Here is a 25,601-nt window from a genome sequence, read left to right as displayed (position 1 = left end):
CTGCTGGAGACTGCTGCGGCCACCCTGCTGCCGGGTTTCTGGAGGGCTTCCTGGAAGCAGCATCCACACCAAGCCCTTGGAAGGCCCAGGCGACGGAGGAGCCGGTCAGGCAGGGGCCGAGGACGGTGAGAGGCCGGGCGGGAAGGAGCGTGTCAGGCAGGGGCAGAGGACGGTGACCGGCCGGGCGGGGAGGAGCCGGTCAGGCGGGGGCCCAGGACAGTGACGGGCCTGGCCGGGGAGGAGTGCGTCAGGCAGGGGCAGAGGAGACGGGCTGGGTAAGGGTTAGGGTTACAGTTAGGGCACAATTCACAATCCCAAAGACGTGGAAGCGACCCGAGTGCCCATCCATCCAGGAGTGCATCAATAAAATGTGGCGCGTGGACACCACGGAGTGCCATTCGGCTGTGAGGAGCAGCGGTGAGAGGGCGCCTCTCGTGTTCTCCTGGCCAGAGCTGGAACCCGTTCCAGTAAACCAAGTATCCCAAGAATGGACACACGAGCACCACGTGAGCGCGCTCACCAGCAAATTGGTACGAACGGATGGACGCCTAAGTGGACAGAGAGGAATCACCTTCATCGGGTGGGTGTCGGGCGGGTGGGGGGAGGGGAGGGGCATACACATCCATTAGGCATGGGGTGGGTGCGCACCGACTGGGGGATGGGCGCACTTGAAGCTCTGACCCGAGGGGGGAGGCTTGGAGAGGGCAAGGCACCCGACCTTAACATTGGTACCCCCACAATACGCTGGAACAACATGAGAGGTATATGAATAAGAACACAGGGGGGGCCGGGCGCGGTGGCTCACGCCTGTAATCCTAGCTCTCTGGGAGGCCGAGGCGGGCGGATTGCTCCAGGTCAGGAGTTCGAAACCAGCCTGAGCAAGAGCGAGACCCCGTCTCTACTAAAAATAGAAAGAAATTAATTGGCCAACTAATATATATAGAAAAACACAGCCGGGCGTGGTGGTGCATGCCTGTAGTCCCAACTACTCGGGAGGCTGAGGCAGCAGGATTGCTTGAGCCCGGAGATTGAGGTTGCTGTGAGCTAGGCTGACGCCATGGCACTCACTCTAGCCTGGGCAGCAAAACGAGACTCTGTCTCAAAAAAAAAAAAAAAAAAAAGAACACAGGGGGGAGGGCGGCACGGGCAACACATGTCACCTGAATACTTGTACTCCCATCATCTGCTTGAAAAGAGAGAGAAAAGAAAATGCAATCCTAGAGGTAAGAGACACTTTTTAAAAATAATGAATCCGAAGAGAAAAGTAAAAGGAGGCCTGTGGAGCAGGTCTGGGTGTGACTCCGGATCCCCCAACATCAGGTGCCACCACCAAAGTTTCCTGCGTGTAGCCCATAGAACCCCAAAATCAACGGGACGAGTTCTGGTCACATACTCCCTCAAAATGACATCCTGGCCTTCTTCTGGAACTCCCTCCCCTCTCAGACTCTCAAGGTTTCCTCCAGCGTGTCGGTTCCCACAGAGCAGACCTTTGGTCTGAGACCTGACAGTCCAGATGCCACGCATGCTGCCGCGTGGCGGCGGTGTCGAGGCTTGGGACAAGAGGAGGCCCCACGGTGCGGGCTGGGGCGCCAGGCACCGCGCGGGCGCTGAGGGTGGGGGTGACCCCCACCCCGGGCCGCCGCCGCGCTCCCAGAAAGGGGACAGAACAAGAGGCAAGAAAAAAAAAAAAAAAAAGCAGCAGCCTGTGGCACCCGGTATTCCCAGGCGGTCTCCCATCCAAGTACTAACCAGGCCCGACCCTGCTTAGCTTCCGAGACCAGACGAGATCGGGGGCGTTCAGGGTGGTGTGGCCCTAGACGGCGGCGGAGGGCGCCCCTGCCCCGCTCGAGAAGCCGAGCCTCTCTGGGCTTCCCCGCCGCCGCCTCCCGCCCCAGGCCCCGCGCCGGGCCGGGCCGGGCTGGTTGAGTTCGCCGGCCGGGTCCCGCTGGCTCCCAGGGACGGGGGTGATGGGCGGGGCGGGGCGGGGCGGGGCGGGGTGGGGGGCTGTCTCTCTATACACACACACACACACTCACACTCACTCACACTCACACAAGATGCGCCTCCACGGCTGGACTCGCCAAGGTGGAGCCCTCCCAGCCCCCCTCGTCTCCTCGCCCGGCCTCCTTCACCTACCCGCTGCCCACCCCCAGCGCGTCGCTGCCGCTGACTGCGCAGGCGCGGGACGCTCGCCCTTTGACCCCAGCCAGGGGCCGCCCTCCCCCACAACCCCTTTCAGCTGCGCCCCCCCCCTCGCCCTGTGGGTGGGCTGCCGCCTATTCCCCCGGGCCAGGGCTGGGGCACAGCCAGTGTATGGGGCGTCTCTCTCTGGGGATGTGTCCCATGGGTGGGGTGGGGTGGCGTGGTTTGGGGGGCGCTGAAGAAATCAGTCCCCTCCATCTCCTACCTCTGGAAAACGCCCAAGCCCGTGGAGAACTGCCGGCACCGCTTCGTGGGGGCCGGGACCCTCCTCCGTGTCCTCCTGTGGCCCAGTCCAAGGGGCCTGGGCCTGGCCGGGGCTGCATTGGACCCCGACCACCCTGGCGTGTGGACTCGCTAAAAATCGGCCATTAGATATTGGATTCCAGCTTCCTGGAGGTCATTTCACTAATGAGTGCACCGGAAAGACTTTCCTAATCCATCTGTGAGGGTGGCAACTGAAAGAGAATTTTAAAGCTGACAGAATAGGCGAGGGAAGGCATAGGAGATTTCCACACCCAGCAAGGAAGACTGTCCCGAAATGGAAGAAAGAAACGAGCAAACAGAGACACCGGTAGCCCGCCCGGAAAAGAGTCTGCCCCTGAGAGAAAGCACCCTGACCAGGTTCACCCGTGGGTGGGTGGCGAGCTAGCGGCATTCAGAAGAGCGAGGCCCGCAGTCTGTGCGGAAGACACCTGCGCTCGGGTGTGTGTGGCGGCGCGATTCCCAAGCAGCTCTAGACGTTAAACCCAGGAGAAGCCAGGGAGTTCCCAACGCCCCAGGTGTCCTCAGCCCACGACTGGCTGCTGTGGGAATGCGAAGCCCGGCTCCTTGTCTCAGAGCGGGGTTCCCAGGAGGATCAGGCTGAAGCTGGGACTTGGCCTCAAAGTGTCCCCTCGCATGGCCACCCCCTTCCCCTTCCTGCTCCTCTACTCCTGGTGCCCCTCCATCCAGGGGCCAGACCTTAAAGAGTCACCGCAAGAGAATCCTGGTCCCAAAGGAGCCTTCTGGGGGACCGGTGCTGAGAGAGGTTGTGGGCATGGCCCGCTGGGGCTCTGCCCGACCCAGGGCTGAGAGATGCCACCTCCCAGCTCTGGGTCCCTGCAGGAAGTGTTGGCAAGCACAGGGCCGGTCCTCCAAAGGCCCAGGTGCAGGGAGCCCAGGCCAAGCAGCCTGTGGAAGAAGCCACTTGCCGTGCCACCCCGGGAACAGGACTGCAGGCCCCGGCCCTTCCCACCTCCTCCTCCTCCTCCTCCTCCTCCCCCCCGCCCCGCCCCCACAGGGCACAGGGCTCAGAGACACCTCAGACTCTTGCTACCCAAAGTGCAAAGGGCATCAGTTGCTCCTCCAACCCCCCCACCACCGCCCAGCAGACCACGTTGTCCAGCCAGCCCCCGGGCCTCCCTGGGGTGCCCAGCACAAAAGTGCAGACACCCACCGGACCCTCAGTCTCAGTTTTCGGAGGTTTTTGCCACTCTAAGGACCCGCAGGCCAGCTGGGCCTTCGGGCAGGACAGAGAGCCCCGGAATCCGACGTGGAGAGCTGCGTGTACGTCCCCATCAGGAGGCGGTCCCCACCTCCGCGGCTCTCCCCTTGCGGGGAGCGGCAGCCCAGCCGGCAGCCGCAGGGCCTCAGGGAAGACACCAGGCTGGGCCCCCGCGGCACAGCGGGGGCGCGTCCCCCGCACTCACGCGACTTAGGGACGGCTGCTGGAGACTGCTGCGGCCACCCTGCTGCCGGGTTTCTGGAGGGCTTCCTGGAAGCAGCATCCACACCAAGCCCTTGGAAGGCCCAGGCGACGGAGGAGCCGGTCAGGCAGGGGCCGAGGACGGTGAGAGGCCGGGCGGGAAGGAGCGTGTCAGGCAGGGGCAGAGGACGGTGACCGGCCGGGCGGGGAGGAGCCGGTCAGGCGGGGGCCCAGGACAGTGACGGGCCTGGCCGGGGAGGAGTGCGTCAGGCAGGGGCAGAGGAGACGGGCTGGGTAAGGGTTAGGGTTACAGTTAGGGCACAATTCACAATCCCAAAGACGTGGAAGCGACCCGAGTGCCCATCCATCCAGGAGTGCATCAATAAAATGTGGCGCGTGGACACCACGGAGTGCCATTCGGCTGTGAGGAGCAGCGGTGAGAGGGCGCCTCTCGTGTTCTCCTGGCCAGAGCTGGAACCCGTTCCAGTAAACCAAGTATCCCAAGAATGGACACACGAGCACCACGTGAGCGCGCTCACCAGCAAATTGGTACGAACGGATGGACGCCTAAGTGGACAGAGAGGAATCACCTTCATCGGGTGGGTGTCGGGCGGGTGGGGGGAGGGGAGGGGCATACACATCCATTAGGCATGGGGTGGGTGCGCACCGACTGGGGGATGGGCGCACTTGAAGCTCTGACCCGAGGGGGGAGGCTTGGAGAGGGCAAGGCACCCGACCTTAACATTGGTACCCCCACAATACGCTGGAACAACATGAGAGGTATATGAATAAGAACACAGGGGGGGCCGGGCGCGGTGGCTCACGCCTGTAATCCTAGCTCTCTGGGAGGCCGAGGCGGGCGGATTGCTCCAGGTCAGGAGTTCGAAACCAGCCTGAGCAAGAGCGAGACCCCGTCTCTACTAAAAATAGAAAGAAATTAATTGGCCAACTAATATATATAGAAAAACACAGCCGGGCGTGGTGGTGCATGCCTGTAGTCCCAACTACTCGGGAGGCTGAGGCAGCAGGATTGCTTGAGCCCGGAGATTGAGGTTGCTGTGAGCTAGGCTGACGCCATGGCACTCACTCTAGCCTGGGCAGCAAAACGAGACTCTGTCTCAAAAAAAAAAAAAAAAAAAGAACACAGGGGGGAGGGCGGCACGGGCAACACATGTCACCTGAATACTTGTACTCCCATCATCTGCTTGAAAAGAGAGAGAAAAGAAAATGCAATCCTAGAGGTAAGAGACACTTTTTAAAAATAATGAATCCGAAGAGAAAAGTAAAAGGAGGCCTGTGGAGCAGGTCTGGGTGTGACTCCGGATCCCCCAACATCAGGTGCCACCACCAAAGTTTCCTGCGTGTAGCCCATAGAACCCCAAAATCAACGGGACGAGTTCTGGTCACATACTCCCTCAAAATGACATCCTGGCCTTCTTCTGGAACTCCCTCCCCTCTCAGACTCTCAAGGTTTCCTCCAGCGTGTCGGTTCCCACAGAGCAGACCTTTGGTCTGAGACCTGACAGTCCAGATGCCACGCATGCTGCCGCGTGGCGGCGGTGTCGAGGCTTGGGACAAGAGGAGGCCCCACGGTGCGGGCTGGGGCGCCAGGCACCGCGCGGGCGCTGAGGGTGGGGGTGACCCCCACCCCGGGCCGCCGCCGCGCTCCCAGAAAGGGGACAGAACAAGAGGCAAGAAAAAAAAAAAAAAAAAGCAGCAGCCTGTGGCACCCGGTATTCCCAGGCGGTCTCCCATCCAAGTACTAACCAGGCCCGACCCTGCTTAGCTTCCGAGACCAGACGAGATCGGGGGCGTTCAGGGTGGTGTGGCCCTAGACGGCGGCGGAGGGCGCCCCTGCCCCGCTCGAGAAGCCGAGCCTCTCTGGGCTTCCCCGCCGCCGCCTCCCGCCCCAGGCCCCGCGCCGGGCCGGGCCGGGCTGGTTGAGTTCGCCGGCCGGGTCCCGCTGGCTCCCAGGGACGGGGGTGATGGGCGGGGCGGGGCGGGGCGGGGCGGGGTGGGGGGCTGTCTCTCTATACACACACACACACACTCACACTCACTCACACTCACACAAGATGCGCCTCCACGGCTGGACTCGCCAAGGTGGAGCCCTCCCAGCCCCCCTCGTCTCCTCGCCCGGCCTCCTTCACCTACCCGCTGCCCACCCCCAGCGCGTCGCTGCCGCTGACTGCGCAGGCGCGGGACGCTCGCCCTTTGACCCCAGCCAGGGGCCGCCCTCCCCCACAACCCCTTTCAGCTGCGCCCCCCCCCTCGCCCTGTGGGTGGGCTGCCGCCTATTCCCCCGGGCCAGGGCTGGGGCACAGCCAGTGTATGGGGCGTCTCTCTCTGGGGATGTGTCCCATGGGTGGGGTGGGGTGGCGTGGTTTGGGGGGCGCTGAAGAAATCAGTCCCCTCCATCTCCTACCTCTGGAAAACGCCCAAGCCCGTGGAGAACTGCCGGCACCGCTTCGTGGGGGCCGGGACCCTCCTCCGTGTCCTCCTGTGGCCCAGTCCAAGGGGCCTGGGCCTGGCCGGGGCTGCATTGGACCCCGACCACCCTGGCGTGTGGACTCGCTAAAAATCGGCCATTAGATATTGGATTCCAGCTTCCTGGAGGTCATTTCACTAATGAGTGCACCGGAAAGAGTTTCCTAATCCATCTGTGAGGGTGGCAACTGAAAGAGAATTTTAAAGCTGACAGAATAGGCGAGGGAAGGCATAGGAGATTTCCACACCCAGCAAGGAAGACTGTCCCGAAATGGAAGAAAGAAACGAGCAAACAGAGACACCGGTAGCCCGCCCGGAAAAGAGTCTGCCCCTGAGAGAAAGCACCCTGACCAGGTTCACCCGTGGGTGGGTGGCGAGCTAGCGGCATTCAGAAGAGCGAGGCCCGCAGTCTGTGCGGAAGACACCTGCGCTCGGGTGTGTGTGGCGGCGCGATTCCCAAGCAGCTCTAGACGTTAAACCCAGGAGAAGCCAGGGAGTTCCCAACGCCCCAGGTGTCCTCAGCCCACGACTGGCTGCTGTGGGAATGCGAAGCCCGGCTCCTTGTCTCAGAGCGGGGTTCCCAGGAGGATCAGGCTGAAGCTGGGACTTGGCCTCAAAGTGTCCCCTCGCATGGCCACCCCCTTCCCCTTCCTGCTCCTCTACTCCTGGTGCCCCTCCATCCAGGGGCCAGACCTTAAAGAGTCACCGCAAGAGAATCCTGGTCCCAAAGGAGCCTTCTGGGGGACCGGTGCTGAGAGAGGTTGTGGGCATGGCCCGCTGGGGCTCTGCCCGACCCAGGGCTGAGAGATGCCACCTCCCAGCTCTGGGTCCCTGCAGGAAGTGTTGGCAAGCACAGGGCCGGTCCTCCAAAGGCCCAGGTGCAGGGAGCCCAGGCCAAGCAGCCTGTGGAAGAAGCCACTTGCCGTGCCACCCCGGGAACAGGACTGCAGGCCCCGGCCCTTCCCACCTCCTCCTCCTCCTCCTCCTCCTCCCCCCCGCCCCGCCCCCACAGGGCACAGGGCTCAGAGACACCTCAGACTCTTGCTACCCAAAGTGCAAAGGGCATCAGTTGCTCCTCCAACCCCCCCACCACCGCCCAGCAGACCACGTTGTCCAGCCAGCCCCCGGGCCTCCCTGGGGTGCCCAGCACAAAAGTGCAGACACCCACCGGACCCTCAGTCTCAGTTTTCGGAGGTTTTTGCCACTCTAAGGACCCGCAGGCCAGCTGGGCCTTCGGGCAGGACAGAGAGCCCCGGAATCCGACGTGGAGAGCTGCGTGTACGTCCCCATCAGGAGGCGGTCCCCACCTCCGCGGCTCTCCCCTTGCGGGGAGCGGCAGCCCAGCCGGCAGCCGCAGGGCCTCAGGGAAGACACCAGGCTGGGCCCCCGCGGCACAGCGGGGGCGCGTCCCCCGCACTCACGCGACTTAGGGACGGCTGCTGGAGACTGCTGCGGCCACCCTGCTGCCGGGTTTCTGGAGGGCTTCCTGGAAGCAGCATCCACACCAAGCCCTTGGAAGGCCCAGGCGACGGAGGAGCCGGTCAGGCAGGGGCCGAGGACGGTGAGAGGCCGGGCGGGAAGGAGCGTGTCAGGCAGGGGCAGAGGACGGTGACCGGCCGGGCGGGGAGGAGCCGGTCAGGCGGGGGCCCAGGACAGTGACGGGCCTGGCCGGGGAGGAGTGCGTCAGGCAGGGGCAGAGGAGACGGGCTGGGTAAGGGTTAGGGTTACAGTTAGGGCACAATTCACAATCCCAAAGACGTGGAAGCGACCCGAGTGCCCATCCATCCAGGAGTGCATCAATAAAATGTGGCGCGTGGACACCACGGAGTGCCATTCGGCTGTGAGGAGCAGCGGTGAGAGGGCGCCTCTCGTGTTCTCCTGGCCAGAGCTGGAACCCGTTCCAGTAAACCAAGTATCCCAAGAATGGACACACGAGCACCACGTGAGCGCGCTCACCAGCAAATTGGTACGAACGGATGGACGCCTAAGTGGACAGAGAGGAATCACCTTCATCGGGTGGGTGTCGGGCGGGTGGGGGGAGGGGAGGGGCATACACATCCTTAGGCATGGGGTGGGTGCGCACCGACTGGGGGATGGGCGCACTTGAAGCTCTGACCCGAGGGGGGAGGCTTGGAGAGGGCAAGGCACCCGACCTTAACATTGGTACCCCCACAATACGCTGGAACAACATGAGAGGTATATGAATAAGAACACAGGGGGGGCCGGGCGCGGTGGCTCACGCCTGTAATCCTAGCTCTCTGGGAGGCCGAGGCGGGCGGATTGCTCCAGGTCAGGAGTTCGAAACCAGCCTGAGCAAGAGCGAGACCCCGTCTCTACTAAAAATAGAAAGAAATTAATTGGCCAACTAATATATATAGAAAAACACAGCCGGGCGTGGTGGTGCATGCCTGTAGTCCCAACTACTCGGGAGGCTGAGGCAGCAGGATTGCTTGAGCCCGGAGATTGAGGTTGCTGTGAGCTAGGCTGACGCCATGGCACTCACTCTAGCCTGGGCAGCAAAACGAGACTCTGTCTCAAAAAAAAAAAAAAAAAAAGAACACAGGGGGGAGGGCGGCACGGGCAACACATGTCACCTGAATACTTGTACTCCCATCATCTGCTTGAAAAGAGAGAGAAAAGAAAATGCAATCCTAGAGGTAAGAGACACTTTTTAAAAATAATGAATCCGAAGAGAAAAGTAAAAGGAGGCCTGTGGAGCAGGTCTGGGTGTGACTCCGGATCCCCCAACATCAGGTGCCACCACCAAAGTTTCCTGCGTGTAGCCCATAGAACCCCAAAATCAACGGGACGAGTTCTGGTCACATACTCCCTCAAAATGACATCCTGGCCTTCTTCTGGAACTCCCTCCCCTCTCAGACTCTCAAGGTTTCCTCCAGCGTGTCGGTTCCCACAGAGCAGACCTTTGGTCTGAGACCTGACAGTCCAGATGCCACGCATGCTGCCGCGTGGCGGCGGTGTCGAGGCTTGGGACAAGAGGAGGCCCCACGGTGCGGGCTGGGGCGCCAGGCACCGCGCGGGCGCTGAGGGTGGGGGTGACCCCCACCCCGGGCCGCCGCCGCGCTCCCAGAAAGGGGACAGAACAAGAGGCAAGAAAAAAAAAAAAAAAAAGCAGCAGCCTGTGGCACCCGGTATTCCCAGGCGGTCTCCCATCCAAGTACTAACCAGGCCCGACCCTGCTTAGCTTCCGAGACCAGACGAGATCGGGGGCGTTCAGGGTGGTGTGGCCCTAGACGGCGGCGGAGGGCGCCCCTGCCCCGCTCGAGAAGCCGAGCCTCTCTGGGCTTCCCCGCCGCCGCCTCCCGCCCCAGGCCCCGCGCCGGGCCGGGCCGGGCTGGTTGAGTTCGCCGGCCGGGTCCCGCTGGCTCCCAGGGACGGGGGTGATGGGCGGGGCGGGGCGGGGCGGGGCGGGGTGGGGGGCTGTCTCTCTATACACACACACACACACTCACACTCACTCACACTCACACAAGATGCGCCTCCACGGCTGGACTCGCCAAGGTGGAGCCCTCCCAGCCCCCCTCGTCTCCTCGCCCGGCCTCCTTCACCTACCCGCTGCCCACCCCCAGCGCGTCGCTGCCGCTGACTGCGCAGGCGCGGGACGCTCGCCCTTTGACCCCAGCCAGGGGCCGCCCTCCCCCACAACCCCTTTCAGCTGCGCCCCCCCCTCGCCCTGTGGGTGGGCTGCCGCCTATTCCCCCGGGCCAGGGCTGGGGCACAGCCAGTGTATGGGGCGTCTCTCTCTGGGGATGTGTCCCATGGGTGGGGTGGGGTGGCGTGGTTTGGGGGGCGCTGAAGAAATCAGTCCCCTCCATCTCCTACCTCTGGAAAACGCCCAAGCCCGTGGAGAACTGCCGGCACCGCTTCGTGGGGGCCGGGACCCTCCTCCGTGTCCTCCTGTGGCCCAGTCCAAGGGGCCTGGGCCTGGCCGGGGCTGCATTGGACCCCGACCACCCTGGCGTGTGGACTCGCTAAAAATCGGCCATTAGATATTGGATTCCAGCTTCCTGGAGGTCATTTCACTAATGAGTGCACCGGAAAGAGTTTCCTAATCCATCTGTGAGGGTGGCAACTGAAAGAGAATTTTAAAGCTGACAGAATAGGCGAGGGAAGGCATAGGAGATTTCCACACCCAGCAAGGAAGACTGTCCCGAAATGGAAGAAAGAAACGAGCAAACAGAGACACCGGTAGCCCGCCCGGAAAAGAGTCTGCCCCTGAGAGAAAGCACCCTGACCAGGTTCACCCGTGGGTGGGTGGCGAGCTAGCGGCATTCAGAAGAGCGAGGCCCGCAGTCTGTGCGGAAGACACCTGCGCTCGGGTGTGTGTGGCGGCGCGATTCCCAAGCAGCTCTAGACGTTAAACCCAGGAGAAGCCAGGGAGTTCCCAACGCCCCAGGTGTCCTCAGCCCACGACTGGCTGCTGTGGGAATGCGAAGCCCGGCTCCTTGTCTCAGAGCGGGGTTCCCAGGAGGATCAGGCTGAAGCTGGGACTTGGCCTCAAAGTGTCCCCTCGCATGGCCACCCCCTTCCCCTTCCTGCTCCTCTACTCCTGGTGCCCCTCCATCCAGGGGCCAGACCTTAAAGAGTCACCGCAAGAGAATCCTGGTCCCAAAGGAGCCTTCTGGGGGACCGGTGCTGAGAGAGGTTGTGGGCATGGTCCGCTGGGGCTCTGCCCGACCCAGGGCTGAGAGATGCCACCTCCCAGCTCTGGGTCCCTGCAGGAAGTGTTGGCAAGCACAGGGCCGGTCCTCCAAAGGCCCAGGTGCAGGGAGCCCAGGCCAAGCAGCCTGTGGAAGAAGCCACTTGCCGTGCCACCCCCGGGAACAGGACTGCAGGCCCCGGCCCTTCCCACCTCCTCCTCCTCCTCCTCCTCCTCCCCCCCGCCCCGCCCCCACAGGGCACAGGGCTCAGAGACACCTCAGACTCTTGCTACCCAAAGTGCAAAGGGCATCAGTTGCTCCTCCAACCCCCCCACCACCGCCCAGCAGACCACGTTGTCCAGCCAGCCCCCGGGCCTCCCTGGGGTGCCCAGCACAAAAGTGCAGACACCCACCGGACCCTCAGTCTCAGTTTTCGGAGGTTTTTGCCACTCTAAGGACCCGCAGGCCAGCTGGGCCTTCGGGCAGGACAGAGAGCCCCGGAATCCGACGTGGAGAGCTGCGTGTACGTCCCCATCAGGAGGCGGTCCCCACCTCCGCGGCTCTCCCCTTGCGGGGAGCGGCAGCCCAGCCGGCAGCCGCAGGGCCTCAGGGAAGACACCAGGCTGGGCCCCCGCGGCACAGCGGGGGCGCGTCCCCCGCACTCACGCGACTTAGGGACGGCTGCTGGAGACTGCTGCGGCCACCCTGCTGCCGGGTTTCTGGAGGGCTTCCTGGAAGCAGCATCCACACCAAGCCCTTGGAAGGCCCAGGCGACGGAGGAGCCGGTCAGGCAGGGGCCGAGGACGGTGAGAGGCCGGGCGGGAAGGAGCGTGTCAGGCAGGGGCAGAGGACGGTGACCGGCCGGGCGGGGAGGAGCCGGTCAGGCGGGGGCCCAGGACAGTGACGGGCCTGGCCGGGGAGGAGTGCGTCAGGCAGGGGCAGAGGAGACGGGCTGGGTAAGGGTTAGGGTTACAGTTAGGGCACAATTCACAATCCCAAAGACGTGGAAGCGACCCGAGTGCCCATCCATCCAGGAGTGCATCAATAAAATGTGGCGCGTGGACACCACGGAGTGCCATTCGGCTGTGAGGAGCAGCGGTGAGAGGGCGCCTCTCGTGTTCTCCTGGCCAGAGCTGGAACCCGTTCCAGTAAACCAAGTATCCCAAGAATGGACACACGAGCACCACGTGAGCGCGCTCACCAGCAAATTGGTACGAACGGATGGACGCCTAAGTGGACAGAGAGGAATCACCTTCATCGGGTGGGTGTCGGGCGGGTGGGGGGAGGGGAGGGGCATACACATCCATTAGGCATGGGGTGGGTGCGCACCGACTGGGGGATGGGCGCACTTGAAGCTCTGACCCGAGGGGGGAGGCTTGGAGAGGGCAAGGCACCCGACCTTAACATTGGTACCCCCACAATACGCTGCAACAACATGAGAGGTATATGAATAAGAACACAGGGGGGGCCGGGCGCGGTGGCTCACGCCTGTAATCCTAGCTCTCTGGGAGGCCGAGGCGGGCGGATTGCTCCAGGTCAGGAGTTCGAAACCAGCCTGAGCAAGAGCGAGACCCCGTCTCTACTAAAAATAGAAAGAAATTAATTGGCCAACTAATATATATAGAAAAACACAGCCGGGCGTGGTGGTGCATGCCTGTAGTCCCAACTACTCGGGAGGCTGAGGCAGCAGGATTGCTTGAGCCCGGAGATTGAGGTTGCTGTGAGCTAGGCTGACGCCATGGCACTCACTCTAGCCTGGGCAGCAAAACGAGACTCTGTCTCAAAAAAAAAAAAAAAAAGAACACAGGGGGGAGGGCGGCACGGGCAACACATGTCACCTGAATACTTGTACTCCCATCATCTGCTTGAAAAGAGAGAGAAAAGAAAATGCAATCCTAGAGGTAAGAGACACTTTTTAAAAATAATGAATCCGAAGAGAAAAGTAAAAGGAGGCCTGTGGAGCAGGTCTGGGTGTGACTCCGGATCCCCCAACATCAGGTGCCACCACCAAAGTTTCCTGCGTGTAGCCCATAGAACCCCAAAATCAACGGGACGAGTTCTGGTCACATACTCCCTCAAAATGACATCCTGGCCTTCTTCTGGAACTCCCTCCCCTCTCAGACTCTCAAGGTTTCCTCCAGCGTGTCGGTTCCCACAGAGCAGACCTTTGGTCTGAGACCTGACAGTCCAGATGCCACGCATGCTGCCGCGTGGCGGCGGTGTCGAGGCTTGGGACAAGAGGAGGCCCCACGGTGCGGGCTGGGGCGCCAGGCACCGCGCGGGCGCTGAGGGTGGGGGTGACCCCCACCCCGGGCCGCCGCCGCGCTCCCAGAAAGGGGACAGAACAAGAGGCAAGAAAAAAAAAAAAAAAAAGCAGCAGCCTGTGGCACCCGGTATTCCCAGGCGGTCTCCCATCCAAGTACTAACCAGGCCCGACCCTGCTTAGCTTCCGAGACCAGACGAGATCGGGGGCGTTCAGGGTGGTGTGGCCCTAGACGGCGGCGGAGGGCGCCCCTGCCCCGCTCGAGAAGCCGAGCCTCTCTGGGCTTCCCCGCCGCCGCCTCCCGCCCCAGGCCCCGCGCCGGGCCGGGCCGGGCTGGTTGAGTTCGCCGGCCGGGTCCCGCTGGCTCCCAGGGACGGGGGTGATGGGCGGGGCGGGGCGGGGCGGGGCGGGGTGGGGGGCTGTCTCTCTATACACACACACACACACTCACACTCACTCACACTCACACAAGATGCGCCTCCACGGCTGGACTCGCCAAGGTGGAGCCCTCCCAGCCCCCCTCGTCTCCTCGCCCGGCCTCCTTCACCTACCCGCTGCCCACCCCCAGCGCGTCGCTGCCGCTGACTGCGCAGGCGCGGGACGCTCGCCCTTTGACCCCAGCCAGGGGCCGCCCTCCCCCACAACCCCTTTCAGCTGCGCCCCCCCCCTCGCCCTGTGGGTGGGCTGCCGCCTATTCCCCCGGGCCAGGGCTGGGGCACAGCCAGTGTATGGGGCGTCTCTCTCTGGGGATGTGTCCCATGGGTGGGGTGGGGTGGCGTGGTTTGGGGGGCGCTGAAGAAATCAGTCCCCTCCATCTCCTACCTCTGGAAAACGCCCAAGCCCGTGGAGAACTGCCGGCACCGCTTCGTGGGGGCCGGGACCCTCCTCCGTGTCCTCCTGTGGCCCAGTCCAAGGGGCCTGGGCCTGGCCGGGGCTGCATTGGACCCCGACCACCCTGGCGTGTGGACTCGCTAAAAATCGGCCATTAGATATTGGATTCCAGCTTCCTGGAGGTCATTTCACTAATGAGTGCACCGGAAAGAGTTTCCTAATCCATCTGTGAGGGTGGCAACTGAAAGAGAATTTTAAAGCTGACAGAATAGGCGAGGGAAGGCATAGGAGATTTCCACACCCAGCAAGGAAGACTGTCCCGAAATGGAAGAAAGAAACGAGCAAACAGAGACACCGGTAGCCCGCCCGGAAAAGAGTCTGCCCCTGAGAGAAAGCACCCTGACCAGGTTCACCCGTGGGTGGGTGGCGAGCTAGCGGCATTCAGAAGAGCGAGGCCCGCAGTCTGTGCGGAAGACACCTGCGCTCGGGTGTGTGTGGCGGCGCGATTCCCAAGCAGCTCTAGACGTTAAACCCAGGAGAAGCCAGGGAGTTCCCAACGCCCCAGGTGTCCTCAGCCCACGACTGGCTGCTGTGGGAATGCGAAGCCCGGCTCCTTGTCTCAGAGCGGGGTTCCCAGGAGGATCAGGCTGAAGCTGGGACTTGGCCTCAAAGTGTCCCCTCGCATGGCCACCCCCTTCCCCTTCCTGCTCCTCTACTCCTGGTGCCCCTCCATCCAGGGGCCAGACCTTAAAGAGTCACCGCAAGAGAATCCTGGTCCCAAAGGAGCCTTCTGGGGGACCGGTGCTGAGAGAGGTTGTGGGCATGGCCCGCTGGGGCTCTGCCCGACCCAGGGCTGAGAGATGCCACCTCCCAGCTCTGGGTCCCTGCAGGAAGTGTTGGCAAGCACAGGGCCGGTCCTCCAAAGGCCCAGGTGCAGGGAGCCCAGGCCAAGCAGCCTGTGGAAGAAGCCACTTGCCGTGCCACCCCGGGAACAGGACTGCAGGCCCCGGCCCTTCCCACCTCCTCCTCCTCCTCCTCCTCCTCCCCCCCGCCCCGCCCCCACAGGGCACAGGGCTCAGAGACACCTCAGACTCTTGCTACCCAAAGTGCAAAGGGCATCAGTTGCTCCTCCAACCCCCCCACCACCGCCCAGCAGACCACGTTGTCCAGCCAGCCCCCGGGCCTCCCTGGGGTGCCCAGCACAAAAGTGCAGACACCCACCGGACCCTCAGTCTCAGTTTTCGGAGGTTTTTGCCACTCTAAGGACCCGCAGGCCAGCTGGGCCTTCGGGCAGGACAGAGAGCCCCGGAATCCGACGTGGAGAGCTGCGTGTACGTCCCCATCAGGAGGCGGTCCCCACCTCCGCGGCTCTCCCCTTGCGGGGAGCGGCAGCCCAGCCGGCAGCCGCAGGGCCTCAGGGAAGACACCAGGCTGGGCCCCCGCGGCACAGCGGGGGCGCGTCCCCCGCACTCACGCGACTTAGGGACGGCTGCTGGAGACTGCTGCGGCCACCCTGCTGCCGGGTTTCTGGAGGGCTTCCTGGAAGCAGCATCCACACCAAGCCCTTGGAAGGCCCAGGCGACGGAGGAGCCGGTCAGGCAGGGGCCGAGGACGGTGAGAGGCCGGGCGGGAAGGAGCGTGTCAGGCAGGGGCAGAGGACGGTGACCGGCCGGGCGGGGAGGAGCCGGTCAGGCGGGGGCCCAGGACAGTGACGGGCCTGGCCGGGGAGGAGTGCGTCAGGCAGGGGCAGAGGAGACGGGCTGGGTAAGGGTTAGGGTTACAGTTAGGGCACAATTCACAATCCCAAAGACGTGGAAGCGACCCGAGTGCCCATCCATCCAGGAGTGCATCAATAAAATGTGGCGCGTGGACACCACGGAGTGCCATTCGGCTGTGAGGAGCAGCGGTGAGAGGGCGCCTCTCGTGTTCTCCTGGCCAGAGCTGGAACCCGTTCCAGTAAACCAAGTATCCCAAGAATGGACACACGAGCACCACGTGAGCGCGCTCACCAGCAAATTGGTACGAACGGATGGACGCCTAAGTGGACAGAGAGGAATCACCTTCATCGGGTGGGTGTCGGGCGGGTGGGGGGAGGGGAGGGGCATACACATCCTTAGGCATGGGGTGGGTGCGCACCGACTGGGGGATGGGCGCACTTGAAGCTCTGACCCGAGGGGGGAGGCTTGGAGAGGGCAAGGCACCCGACCTTAACATTGGTACCCCCACAATACGCTGGAACAACATGAGAGGTATATGAATAAGAACACAGGGGGGGCCGGGCGCGGTGGCTCACGCCTGTAATCCTAGCTCTCTGGGAGGCCGAGGCGGGCGGATTGCTCCAGGTCAGGAGTTCGAAACCAGCCTGAGCAAGAGCGAGACCCCGTCTCTACTAAAAATAGAAAGAAATTAATTGGCCAACTAATATATATAGAAAAACACAGCCGGGCGTGGTGGTGCATGCCTGTAGTCCCAACTACTCGGGAGGCTGAGGCAGCAGGATTGCTTGAGCCCGGAGATTGAGGTTGCTGTGAGCTAGGCTGACGCCATGGCACTCACTCTAGCCTGGGCAGCAAAACGAGACTCTGTCTCAAAAAAAAAAAAAAAAAAAGAACACAGGGGGGAGGGCGGCACGGGCAACACATGTCACCTGAATACTTGTACTCCCATCATCTGCTTGAAAAGAGAGAGAAAAGAAAATGCAATCCTAGAGGTAAGAGACACTTTTTAAAAATAATGAATCCGAAGAGAAAAGTAAAAGGAGGCCTGTGGAGCAGGTCTGGGTGTGACTCCGGATCCCCCAACATCAGGTGCCACCACCAAAGTTTCCTGCGTGTAGCCCATAGAACCCCAAAATCAACGGGACGAGTTCTGGTCACATACTCCCTCAAAATGACATCCTGGCCTTCTTCTGGAACTCCCTCCCCTCTCAGACTCTCAAGGTTTCCTCCAGCGTGTCGGTTCCCACAGAGCAGACCTTTGGTCTGAGACCTGACAGTCCAGATGCCACGCATGCTGCCGCGTGGCGGCGGTGTCGAGGCTTGGGACAAGAGGAGGCCCCACGGTGCGGGCTGGGGCGCCAGGCACCGCGCGGGCGCTGAGGGTGGGGGTGACCCCCACCCCGGGCCGCCGCCGCGCTCCCAGAAAGGGGACAGAACAAGAGGCAAGAAAAAAAAAAAAAAAAAGCAGCAGCCTGTGGCACCCGGTATTCCCAGGCGGTCTCCCATCCAAGTACTAACCAGGCCCGACCCTGCTTAGCTTCCGAGACCAGACGAGATCGGGGGCGTTCAGGGTGGTGTGGCCCTAGACGGCGGCGGAGGGCGCCCCTGCCCCGCTCGAGAAGCCGAGCCTCTCTGGGCTTCCCCGCCGCCGCCTCCCGCCCCAGGCCCCGCGCCGGGCCGGGCCGGGCTGGTTGAGTTCGCCGGCCGGGTCCCGCTGGCTCCCAGGGACGGGGGTGATGGGCGGGGCGGGGCGGGGCGGGGCGGGGTGGGGGGCTGTCTCTCTATACACACACACACACACTCACACTCACTCACACTCACACAAGATGCGCCTCCACGGCTGGACTCGCCAAGGTGGAGCCCTCCCAGCCCCCCTCGTCTCCTCGCCCGGCCTCCTTCACCTACCCGCTGCCCACCCCCAGCGCGTCGCTGCCGCTGACTGCGCAGGCGCGGGACGCTCGCCCTTTGACCCCAGCCAGGGGCCGCCCTCCCCCACAACCCCTTTCAGCTGCGCCCCCCCCTCGCCCTGTGGGTGGGCTGCCGCCTATTCCCCCGGGCCAGGGCTGGGGCACAGCCAGTGTATGGGGCGTCTCTCTCTGGGGATGTGTCCCATGGGTGGGGTGGGGTGGCGTGGTTTGGGGGGCGCTGAAGAAATCAGTCCCCTCCATCTCCTACCTCTGGAAAACGCCCAAGCCCGTGGAGAACTGCCGGCACCGCTTCGTGGGGGCCGGGACCCTCCTCCGTGTCCTCCTGTGGCCCAGTCCAAGGGGCCTGGGCCTGGCCGGGGCTGCATTGGACCCCGACCACCCTGGCGTGTGGACTCGCTAAAAATCGGCCATTAGATATTGGATTCCAGCTTCCTGGAGGTCATTTCACTAATGAGTGCACCGGAAAGAGTTTCCTAATCCATCTGTGAGGGTGGCAACTGAAAGAGAATTTTAAAGCTGACAGAATAGGCGAGGGAAGGCATAGGAGATTTCCACACCCAGCAAGGAAGACTGTCCCGAAATGGAAGAAAGAAACGAGCAAACAGAGACACCGGTAGCCCGCCCGGAAAAGAGTCTGCCCCTGAGAGAAAGCACCCTGACCAGGTTCACCCGTGGGTGGGTGGCGAGCTAGCGGCATTCAGAAGAGCGAGGCCCGCAGTCTGTGCGGAAGACACCTGCGCTCGGGTGTGTGTGGCGGCGCGATTCCCAAGCAGCTCTAGACGTTAAACCCAGGAGAAGCCAGGGAGTTCCCAACGCCCCAGGTGTCCTCAGCCCACGACTGGCTGCTGTGGGAATGCGAAGCCCGGCTCCTTGTCTCAGAGCGGGGTTCCCAGGAGGATCAGGCTGAAGCTGGGACTTGGCCTCAAAGTGTCCCCTCGCATGGCCACCCCCTTCCCCTTCCTGCTCCTCTACTCCTGGTGCCCCTCCATCCAGGGGCCAGACCTTAAAGAGTCACCGCAAGAGAATCCTGGTCCCAAAGGAGCCTTCTGGGGGACCGGTGCTGAGAGAGGTTGTGGGCATGGTCCGCTGGGGCTCTGCCCGACCCAGGGCTGAGAGATGCCACCTCCCAGCTCTGGGTCCCTGCAGGAAGTGTTGGCAAGCACAGGGCCGGTCCTCCAAAGGCCCAGGTGCAGGGAGCCCAGGCCAAGCAGCCTGTGGAAGAAGCCACTTGCCGTGCCACCCCCGGGAACAGGACTGCAGGCCCCGGCCCTTCCCACCTCCTCCTCCTCCTCCTCCTCCTCCCCCCCGCCCCGCCCCCACAGGGCACAGGGCTCAGAGACACCTCAGACTCTTGCTACCCAAAGTGCAAAGGGCATCAGTTGCTCCTCCAACCCCCCCACCACCGCCCAGCAGACCACGTTGTCCAGCCAGCCCCCGGGCCTCCCTGGGGTGCCCAGCACAAAATTGCAGACACCCACCGGACCCTCAGTCTCAGTTTTCGGAGGTTTTTGCCACTCTAAGGACCCGCAGGCCAGCTGGGCCTTCGGGCAGGACAGAGAGCCCCGGAATCCGACGTGGAGAGCTGCGTGTACGTCCCCATCAGGAGGCGGTCCCCACCTCCGCGGCTCTCCCCTTGCGGGGAGCGGCAGCCCAGCCGGCAGCCGCAGGGCCTCAGGGAAGACACCAGGCTGGGCCCCCGCGGCACAGCGGGGGCGCGTCCCCCGCACTCACGCGACTTAGGGACGGCTGCTGGAGACTGCTGCGGCCACCCTGCTGCCGGGTTTCTGGAGGGCTTCCTGGAAGCAGCATCCACACCAAGCCCTTGGAAGGCCCAGGCGACGGAGGAGCCGGTCAGGCAGGGGCCGAGGACGGTGAGAGGCCGGGCGGGAAGGAGCGTGTCAGGCAGGGGCAGAGGACGGTGACCGGCCGGGCGGGGAGGAGCCGGTCAGGCGGGGGCCCAGGACAGTGACGGGCCTGGCCGGGGAGGAGTGCGTCAGGCAGGGGCAGAGGAGACGGGCTGGGTAAGGGTTAGGGTTACAGTTAGGGCACAATTCACAATCCCAAAGACGTGGAAGCGACCCGAGTGCCCATCCATCCAGGAGTGCATCAATAAAATGTGGCGCGTGGACACCACGGAGTGCCATTCGGCTGTGAGGAGCAGCGGTGAGAGGGCGCCTCTCGTGTTCTCCTGGCCAGAGCTGGAACCCGTTCCAGTAAACCAAGTATCCCAAGAATGGACACACGAGCACCACGTGAGCGCGCTCACCAGCAAATTGGTACGAACGGATGGACGCCTAAGTGGACAGAGAGGAATCACCTTCATCGGGTGGGTGTCGGGCGGGTGGGGGGAGGGGAGGGGCATACACATCCTTAGGCATGGGGTGGGTGCGCACCGACTGGGGGATGGGCGCACTTGAAGCTCTGACCCGAGGGGGGAGGCTTGGAGAGGGCAAGGCACCCGACCTTAACATTGGTACCCCCACAATACGCTGGAACAACATGAGAGGTATATGAATAAGAACACAGGGGGGGCCGGGCGCGGTGGCTCACGCCTGTAATCCTAGCTCTCTGGGAGGCCGAGGCGGGCGGATTGCTCCAGGTCAGGAGTTCGAAACCAGCCTGAGCAAGAGCGAGACCCCGTCTCTACTAAAAATAGAAAGAAATTAATTGGCCAACTAATATATATAGAAAAACACAGCCGGGCGTGGTGGTGCATGCCTGTAGTCCCAACTACTCGGGAGGCTGAGGCAGCAGGATTGCTTGAGCCCGGAGATTGAGGTTGCTGTGAGCTAGGCTGACGCCATGGCACTCACTCTAGCCTGGGCAGCAAAACGAGACTCTGTCTCAAAAAAAAAAAAAAAAAAAGAACACAGGGGGGAGGGCGGCACGGGCAACACATGTCACCTGAATACTTGTACTCCCATCATCTGCTTGAAAAGAGAGAGAAAAGAAAATGCAATCCTAGAGGTAAGAGACACTTTTTAAAAATAATGAATCCGAAGAGAAAAGTAAAAGGAGGCCTGTGGAGCAGGTCTGGGTGTGACTCCGGATCCCCCAACATCAGGTGCCACCACCAAAGTTTCCTGCGTGTAGCCCATAGAACCCCAAAATCAACGGGACGAGTTCTGGTCACATACTCCCTCAAAATGACATCCTGGCCTTCTTCTGGAACTCCCTCCCCTCTCAGACTCTCAAGGTTTCCTCCAGCGTGTCGGTTCCCACAGAGCAGACCTTTGGTCTGAGACCTGACAGTCCAGATGCCACGCATGCTGCCGCGTGGCGGCGGTGTCGAGGCTTGGGACAAGAGGAGGCCCCACGGTGCGGGCTGGGGCGCCAGGCACCGCGCGGGCGCTGAGGGTGGGGGTGACCCCCACCCCGGGCCGCCGCCGCGCTCCCAGAAAGGGGACAGAACAAGAGGCAAGAAAAAAAAAAAAAAAAAGCAGCAGCCTGTGGCACCCGGTATTCCCAGGCGGTCTCCCATCCAAGTACTAACCAGGCCCGACCCTGCTTAGCTTCCGAGACCAGACGAGATCGGGGGCGTTCAGGGTGGTGTGGCCCTAGACGGCGGCGGAGGGCGCCCCTGCCCCGCTCGAGAAGCCGAGCCTCTCTGGGCTTCCCCGCCGCCGCCTCCCGCCCCAGGCCCCGCGCCGGGCCGGGCCGGGCTGGTTGAGTTCGCCGGCCGGGTCCCGCTGGCTCCCAGGGACGGGGGTGATGGGCGGGGCGGGGCGGGGCGGGGCGGGGTGGGGGGCTGTCTCTCTATACACACACACACACACTCACACTCACTCACACTCACACAAGATGCGCCTCCACGGCTGGACTCGCCAAGGTGGAGCCCTCCCAGCCCCCCTCGTCTCCTCGCCCGGCCTCCTTCACCTACCCGCTGCCCACCCCCAGCGCGTCGCTGCCGCTGACTGCGCAGGCGCGGGACGCTCGCCCTTTGACCCCAGCCAGGGGCCGCCCTCCCCCACAACCCCTTTCAGCTGCGCCCCCCCCTCGCCCTGTGGGTGGGCTGCCGCCTATTCCCCCGGGCCAGGGCTGGGGCACAGCCAGTGTATGGGGCGTCTCTCTCTGGGGATGTGTCCCATGGGTGGGGTGGGGTGGCGTGGTTTGGGGGGCGCTGAAGAAATCAGTCCCCTCCATCTCCTACCTCTGGAAAACGCCCAAGCCCGTGGAGAACTGCCGGCACCGCTTCGTGGGGGCCGGGACCCTCCTCCGTGTCCTCCTGTGGCCCAGTCCAAGGGGCCTGGGCCTGGCCGGGGCTGCATTGGACCCCGACCACCCTGGCGTGTGGACTCGCTAAAAATCGGCCATTAGATATTGGATTCCAGCTTCCTGGAGGTCATTTCACTAATGAGTGCACCGGAAAGAGTTTCCTAATCCATCTGTGAGGGTGGCAACTGAAAGAGAATTTTAAAGCTGACAGAATAGGCGAGGGAAGGCATAGGAGATTTCCACACCCAGCAAGGAAGACTGTCCCGAAATGGAAGAAAGAAACGAGCAAACAGAGACACCGGTAGCCCGCCCGGAAAAGAGTCTGCCCCTGAGAGAAAGCACCCTGACCAGGTTCACCCGTGGGTGGGTGGCGAGCTAGCGGCATTCAGAAGAGCGAGGCCCGCAGTCTGTGCGGAAGACACCTGCGCTCGGGTGTGTGTGGCGGCGCGATTCCCAAGCAGCTCTAGACGTTAAACCCAGGAGAAGCCAGGGAGTTCCCAACGCCCCAGGTGTCCTCAGCCCACGACTGGCTGCTGTGGGAATGCGAAGCCCGGCTCCTTGTCTCAGAGCGGGGTTCCCAGGAGGATCAGGCTGAAGCTGGGACTTGGCCTCAAAGTGTCCCCTCGCATGGCCACCCCCTTCCCCTTCCTGCTCCTCTACTCCTGGTGCCCCTCCATCCAGGGGCCAGACCTTAAAGAGTCACCGCAAGAGAATCCTGGTCCCAAAGGAGCCTTCTGGGGGACCGGTGCTGAGAGAGGTTGTGGGCATGGTCCGCTGGGGCTCTGCCCGACCCAGGGCTGAGAGATGCCACCTCCCAGCTCTGGGTCCCTGCAGGAAGTGTTGGCAAGCACAGGGCCGGTCCTCCAAAGGCCCAGGTGCAGGGAGCCCAGGCCAAGCAGCCTGTGGAAGAAGCCACTTGCCGTGCCACCCCCGGGAACAGGACTGCAGGCCCCGGCCCTTCCCACCTCCTCCTCCTCCTCCTCCTCCTCCCCCCCGCCCCGCCCCCACAGGGCACAGGGCTCAGAGACACCTCAGACTCTTGCTACCCAAAGTGCAAAGGGCATCAGTTGCTCCTCCAACCCCCCCACCACCGCCCAGCAGACCACGTTGTCCAGCCAGCCCCCGGGCCTCCCTGGGGTGCCCAGCACAAAAGTGCAGACACCCACCGGACCCTCAGTCTCAGTTTTCGGAGGTTTTTGCCACTCTAAGGACCCGCAGGCCAGCTGGGCCTTCGGGCAGGACAGAGAGCCCCGGAATCCGACGTGGAGAGCTGCGTGTACGTCCCCATCAGGAGGCGGTCCCCACCTCCGCGGCTCTCCCCTTGCGGGGAGCGGCAGCCCAGCCGGCAGCCGCAGGGCCTCAGGGAAGACACCAGGCTGGGCCCCCGCGGCACAGCGGGGGCGCGTCCCCCGCACTCACGCGACTTAGGGACGGCTGCTGGAGACTGCTGCGGCCACCCTGCTGCCGGGTTTCTGGAGGGCTTCCTGGAAGCAGCATCCACACCAAGCCCTTGGAAGGCCCAGGCGACGGAGGAGCCGGTCAGGCAGGGGCCGAGGACGGTGAGAGGCCGGGCGGGAAGGAGCGTGTCAGGCAGGGGCAGAGGACGGTGACCGGCCGGGCGGGGAGGAGCCGGTCAGGCGGGGGCCCAGGACAGTGACGGGCCTGGCCGGGGAGGAGTGCGTCAGGCAGGGGCAGAGGAGACGGGCTGGGTAAGGGTTAGGGTTACAGTTAGGGCACAATTCACAATCCCAAAGACGTGGAAGCGACCCGAGTGCCCATCCATCCAGGAGTGCATCAATAAAATGTGGCGCGTGGACACCACGGAGTGCCATTCGGCTGTGAGGAGCAGCGGTGAGAGGGCGCCTCTCGTGTTCTCCTGGCCAGAGCTGGAACCCGTTCCAGTAAACCAAGTATCCCAAGAATGGACACACGAGCACCACGTGAGCGCGCTCACCAGCAAATTGGTACGAACGGATGGACGCCTAAGTGGACAGAGAGGAATCACCTTCATCGGGTGGGTGTCGGGCGGGTGGGGGGAGGGGAGGGGCATACACATCCATTAGGCATGGGGTGGGTGCGCACCGACTGGGGGATGGGCGCACTTGAAGCTCTGACCCGAGGGGGGAGGCTTGGAGAGGGCAAGGCACCCGACCTTAACATTGGTACCCCCACAATACGCTGCAACAACATGAGAGGTATATGAATAAGAACACAGGGGGGGCCGGGCGCGGTGGCTCACGCCTGTAATCCTAGCTCTCTGGGAGGCCGAGGCGGGCGGATTGCTCCAGGTCAGGAGTTCGAAACCAGCCTGAGCAAGAGCGAGACCCCGTCTCTACTAAAAATAGAAAGAAATTAATTGGCCAACTAATATATATAGAAAAACACAGCCGGGCGTGGTGGTGCATGCCTGTAGTCCCAACTACTCGGGAGGCTGAGGCAGCAGGATTGCTTGAGCCCGGAGATTGAGGTTGCTGTGAGCTAGGCTGACGCCATGGCACTCACTCTAGCCTGGGCAGCAAAACGAGACTCTGTCTCAAAAAAAAAAAAAAAAAGAACACAGGGGGGAGGGCGGCACGGGCAACACATGTCACCTGAATACTTGTACTCCCATCATCTGCTTGAAAAGAGAGAGAAAAGAAAATGCAATCCTAGAGGTAAGAGACACTTTTTAAAAATAATGAATCCGAAGAGAAAAGTAAAAGGAGGCCTGTGGAGCAGGTCTGGGTGTGACTCCGGATCCCCCAACATCAGGTGCCACCACCAAAGTTTCCTGCGTGTAGCCCATAGAACCCCAAAATCAACGGGACGAGTTCTGGTCACATACTCCCTCAAAATGACATCCTGGCCTTCTTCTGGAACTCCCTCCCCTCTCAGACTCTCAAGGTTTCCTCCAGCGTGTCGGTTCCCACAGAGCAGACCTTTGGTCTGAGACCTGACAGTCCAGATGCCACGCATGCTGCCGCGTGGCGGCGGTGTCGAGGCTTGGGACAAGAGGAGGCCCCACGGTGCGGGCTGGGGCGCCAGGCACCGCGCGGGCGCTGAGGGTGGGGGTGACCCCCACCCCGGGCCGCCGCCGCGCTCCCAGAAAGGGGACAGAACAAGAGGCAAGAAAAAAAAAAAAAAAAAGCAGCAGCCTGTGGCACCCGGTATTCCCAGGCGGTCTCCCATCCAAGTACTAACCAGGCCCGACCCTGCTTAGCTTCCGAGACCAGACGAGATCGGGGGCGTTCAGGGTGGTGTGGCCCTAGACGGCGGCGGAGGGCGCCCCTGCCCCGCTCGAGAAGCCGAGCCTCTCTGGGCTTCCCCGCCGCCGCCTCCCGCCCCAGGCCCCGCGCCGGGCCGGGCCGGGCTGGTTGAGTTCGCCGGCCGGGTCCCGCTGGCTCCCAGGGACGGGGGTGATGGGCGGGGCGGGGCGGGGCGGGGCGGGGTGGGGGGCTGTCTCTCTATACACACACACACACACTCACACTCACTCACACTCACACAAGATGCGCCTCCACGGCTGGACTCGCCAAGGTGGAGCCCTCCCAGCCCCCCTCGTCTCCTCGCCCGGCCTCCTTCACCTACCCGCTGCCCACCCCCAGCGCGTCGCTGCCGCTGACTGCGCAGGCGCGG

General features: G+C 62.9%; 7 non-coding genes across 7 annotated transcripts; all 7 read right to left on the bottom strand.

Annotated features, from left to right (window-relative positions):
• Window positions 1-1,700: 1,700 nt before the first annotated feature.
• LOC142867096 (5S ribosomal RNA) lies at window positions 1,701-1,819 on the bottom strand. Its single transcript, XR_012916827.1, has one exon. It is a non-coding gene; the product is annotated as a 5S ribosomal RNA (ribosomal RNA).
• Window positions 1,820-5,604: 3,785 nt separating this feature from the next.
• Window positions 5,605-5,723, bottom strand: LOC142867095 (5S ribosomal RNA). Its single transcript, XR_012916826.1, has one exon. It is a non-coding gene; the product is annotated as a 5S ribosomal RNA (ribosomal RNA).
• A 3,784-nt stretch (window positions 5,724-9,507) lies between these two features.
• Window positions 9,508-9,626, bottom strand: LOC142867094 (5S ribosomal RNA). Its single transcript, XR_012916825.1, has one exon. It is a non-coding gene; the product is annotated as a 5S ribosomal RNA (ribosomal RNA).
• Window positions 9,627-13,409: 3,783 nt separating this feature from the next.
• Window positions 13,410-13,528, bottom strand: LOC142867093 (5S ribosomal RNA). Its single transcript, XR_012916824.1, has one exon. It is a non-coding gene; the product is annotated as a 5S ribosomal RNA (ribosomal RNA).
• A 3,784-nt stretch (window positions 13,529-17,312) lies between these two features.
• Window positions 17,313-17,431, bottom strand: LOC142867092 (5S ribosomal RNA). Its single transcript, XR_012916823.1, has one exon. It is a non-coding gene; the product is annotated as a 5S ribosomal RNA (ribosomal RNA).
• Window positions 17,432-21,215: 3,784 nt separating this feature from the next.
• On the bottom strand, window positions 21,216-21,334 carry LOC142867091 (5S ribosomal RNA). Its single transcript, XR_012916822.1, has one exon. It is a non-coding gene; the product is annotated as a 5S ribosomal RNA (ribosomal RNA).
• Window positions 21,335-25,117: 3,783 nt separating this feature from the next.
• LOC142867089 (5S ribosomal RNA) lies at window positions 25,118-25,236 on the bottom strand. Its single transcript, XR_012916820.1, has one exon. It is a non-coding gene; the product is annotated as a 5S ribosomal RNA (ribosomal RNA).
• Window positions 25,237-25,601: the final 365 nt, after the last annotated feature.

This window comes from Microcebus murinus, unplaced genomic scaffold (genome assembly GCF_040939455.1).
Source record: "Microcebus murinus isolate Inina unplaced genomic scaffold, M.murinus_Inina_mat1.0 scaf013_hap2_Mmur4.0, whole genome shotgun sequence".
Classification (NCBI taxonomy): Eukaryota; Metazoa; Chordata; class Mammalia; order Primates; family Cheirogaleidae; genus Microcebus; species Microcebus murinus.
Note: the sequence above shows the minus strand (reverse complement) of the source record. Positions and strands in the feature narration are given on the sequence as shown.